Below are 4,227 nucleotides of genomic sequence, written 5' to 3' on the forward strand. Positions count from 1 at the left end.
AAAATTTTGTATTAATTTTTTTCATTCTTTCTGGAACAGGCATACTGTAAGTCAGGAAACTGTGAGGCATACAATGAAGATAGAGAGACCTATTATACATGTCAACAAAGGACAAATATTGCTGTGCTTTATCATTTTTCGTTTTGTTTTTGTTTACTAATCAGCTGAATTTAAGATTCACGTCATGCTTCATCTTAATGAAACAACAATTAACTCATAAATGCACTCTTAATGCATCATGTCCTTTCCTACGGCACTACATTAATCCCCACGTCCGGCATGAAACTCTTAAATTCCGAACAATGCAAAATGCCAGTGTCTGTAATGTGAACTGTCCCCCATATAATGTGATCTAAAAGTTAAAAGTTAGTCTTGCTCCTTAAACTCTTCTTTACGGGCTTGATTCTGTTTGAAATTTCTGCCAAAGTCATTCTTTGGGTTAAATTTTAATGCCTACGGGAGACACCTTTTAAATACAAATAGTGGTTTTCTTAGAGAAGTAATCAGTTAACCTGTCAGAATCAACAGTTTTACCTGATTAAATTATTACGATGCAAGGCTCAACTCCAAATAATGGTCACTGCTGATCAGGCTTACTTTCCCCAGCTTTGTCTCATGTTGCTATTAATACACATGATCACGATTATCCATAAAATTTGTTGAGCACCCATAATGAGCACCCAGTAGTTACCACTAGCCACACATTTCTAGTGCTGATACAACACTACCATGTACTACTTTTCCCATGTCATGGATTAAGGAACTGAGATCCAATGAGGTTAAATGATTTGCCCAAGTTTGCATAGCTCCTAAGAAACAAAGGCAAGATTCCAACCAGAGCTGTCTGAAGCCAAAGCCCACACTCCCTCTATACTGTGCTTGTACAACTTGGGGCCAAGAGATGCTCTACTTATGACAAAGTTATAGAATTAGCTGATTTGTGAGTAAAATTCCTCTTTCTCTGCCATGTTGTTGCCATCTAGAGCCAGTGGCAGAAAGAAGGCCACGTCAGTCACCTGCTCATCACTCCAGTTTATCTCCTGCATGTACCTTCTCGAGCCCTGGCCCTTAGCCAAGCCTCTGGTCTGTTCCATACCCCTTGGATTATTCTAGTCTAATTATAGCTCTCAGAAGTCTCACTAACTGAGAAGATAACAACAACATCCTGTTGAGTTCAAATACAATATTTTTTAAAACAATGATAATTGAACTTAGAGAGTTTTATAAATAGCAAAAGATAATGACTCTTTAAAATACCATATGGGTACTCTTCCTTCTCAAAGAACATTACAGCTATTAACAAATTGGGGTTTTAAGGTATAATAATAGTAAATATATTTTAAGCTGTGGGAGCCAAAGTGTCTTACTTAGGAAAAGCAATCCTGACCCTTGCCTGATAGCACAGGGGGTCTCACTCTCATTTTGTGGGAAGCCACCTCCTGAGCACGATAAGGATGGAACAGAAAGTACAGTGAGAACAAAGGCTGAGAATTTGTGGAAATCTTTCCATCTCTTGGCCATGCCGGTCACAACACTTCTTTTGATAAAATCTTCCCTCGGCCATACAATTTGCTATTTTAAAATGTGGCTTCCATCAATTATTATGGTATGGTGTATGATGAAATCCCAGTGAACTATTATATAGGAGTTGACCTCACACTGAATAAAGACTAAACCGAGGACAAACACAAGTGAGTTTGCTGCCAACTAGCCCTCCACCACCTAATGAAGAGCTTCAGGTAACTACATAACATTTCCCTAGTTCTGTGTCAGCTTTTATATGAAACAGTGGCTGATTTCATCTATTGTTTTACTGTAAAGTATTCTCATAGTTAAATAATATAGCATCTCTCTATATTTGAACATTTCCCTTAAGAATTTCCAAGTGATCATTGTTGGCATGAAAACATGGTATCTCAAGAGCACAACTTTGAAACTGACTAGAGAAATACATGAGGCCCTTCTTGGGTTCCTAGAGCTGAAAGATACACAAGTGTAATCCAAACCAAATGGTATTCTGTACAGAAATTTGACCACATGCAACATTCAAGAAGCTAACTCTCAAAGCCAGTAAGAAAGAAAGGGATGAAATTCAGTCCACAAATCTTTTGACAGAAGAATAAACCCTTAAAACAGACAAATCCATACCAGCCTCTTTAAGGCTTTCTTATTTCAATGCCCTGAACGAAAATAAAAATAATCCAAACTGACCATCTCCTCATCTCCTATGAAGAATCCTTAGACATTAAATTAAAAAGAAAATTTTTTCCTGGTTTTATGAGAATCATACAACAAAGGACTACTTGCTACTTAAAATCTGCAACTGAACTTGCTTTTTACATTTTATCAGCTGGGCTTTCATAGAAGAGCTCAGTTAAAGATCCCGGAGGGCCATGACATGGCAAAAGAACAAATGAAATATTTTTTAATTGCCTTGTATGTTTAACTTATTTTAATAAAAGAATTTCCCACAGAACTATCTGTCTGGCTCATCTACATGTTTACATTATTTGGCATTCACAGCTTAGTACCTAGAGCTACAGTGGACTCTCTAGTGCTCCAGAGGAATCCTAACGCATCAAAGACAGTGCTCATCAAATTCTGGGAGCGCCCCCACATTTCACAGCCTCTGTTGCAGGTACTTTGGGGTCACAGGACTAAATGTAGCCAAAGGACTCTGAGTGGTATGACGTGTCATCACTAAACTAAGGCAGGTGAGAGCCAGTGCACCTCTGCCGTCTCTCGCTTCTCATACCACTACAGTTGCAAAGAGCACGTGTTCCAGATTCCACAGCTGCGAGATGAAATGGGAAATAAACAAAAAATAACCATTGATTGTGTCAAATCCCTGCGATTTCAAGATTTTATTTGTGCAACAGCTAGGATTAATTTTTCTATCTAATACACCTTGGAGCAGTCATCCCTACAGAATACGTTATGACTACTTCAATGACATTTCTAGCTTTATGGACTTGAACCTTCCTTCCACATTGCATAGACCATACAGTAGTGGCTGGACAGCCAATCAGCAGTTGAAGTTAGAGGCAATAGGGCAGTTCAAGCATCAGTGTCTCCATAGGAAACACTTATTAAACTCCTTCTACATGCCCCGTCTGGGCATGATGCGGACAGACAAGAAGGAAAAAGACACAGTTTAAGCTCTCACTATGCTCAGGATGTTCCCAGTAAGATTCTAGACTCCTGTCTCTCCTAATCAGGGTATTACCAATGCACTGCGCCTGGGCTGCTTAAGCACTTACATAATTATGCCACATCAAGGTTTTATCATGCCTAGAATGATGATCACACAAACAAAGGGAATAAGAAATGAGGATTTAATTGACACCATGGGTTTCAATTCCAATTAGAGCAATAAAATTTATAATTTGGTTTATAATAACCTTTCTCCACCATACCTTTGCCAAAGTGCTTGGGTAGGCTATAAGGGTAATTAAAAATAATCAAAGAAAAAAATTCTAATTAAAACTGTAAGTTCATTTGGGGCCGGGCCAAGGGCCAGAAGTAGCTCAGGCCGGGATTCCTGTTCCCACCAGACCACGAGGGTGACACCAGCCCAGAGACCTCCACAGCTGTTGAAAAAAAGGAGAAACCTTTTCCAAGATTTAAGATTCATTCTGGATTTTGGCATCCATTGTTGTGACCTATTATGTTGATTTCTTTAAAACTCTTTAAAAAAACTTTCACACTAGTAGTTGATTTCTCTTTGACAGTGTCTTGTTGCTTGTTAGTTTATTGGTTGTTTCACTACATAGTCTATCTGGAATGGTATTGTGGGGTTGGAGAATATGATATCAAGTATCTAGCGTTGGTGCCTGCTTCAAAGTTGCTTTATGGCATGTGTGGTCATTTTTCACTCCATTGTTATTGTTTACCCAACTTATGGGGGTTGTAATGTTTATCTCACTTGGATGATCTGAAGAGATGGGTTCTTGCTATGTTCCCCAGGTTGGCCTTGAACTCCTAAGCTCAAGAGATCTTCCCTACTCAGCCTCTCGAGTAGCTGGGACTACATGCCACTGTGCCCAACTGGACATAGCTGAAAGCATCACAAACAGATAATGGAAAAGCTACAATGTGTTTTTCATCTAGGAATGAGTGGTTTCCTGGGAAAAATTGTGACTTTGTAGGTCTATTGTTGAAATAAGAATAAATTCTATTTTATTTGCATATTCTTAAACTCAAATGATTATTGAATTTTTCAGAAGT

General features: G+C 38.6%; 1 pseudogene; it reads left to right on the forward strand.

Annotated features, from left to right (window-relative positions):
* Positions 1–302: 302 nt before the first annotated feature.
* Positions 303–3,933, forward strand: LOC105814535 (annotated as a pseudogene).
* Positions 3,934–4,227: the final 294 nt, after the last annotated feature.

Source organism: Propithecus coquereli, unplaced genomic scaffold (assembly GCF_000956105.1).
Source record: "Propithecus coquereli isolate 6110/MARCELLA unplaced genomic scaffold, Pcoq_1.0 Scaffold110, whole genome shotgun sequence".
NCBI classification, from domain to species: Eukaryota; Metazoa; Chordata; class Mammalia; order Primates; family Indriidae; genus Propithecus; species Propithecus coquereli.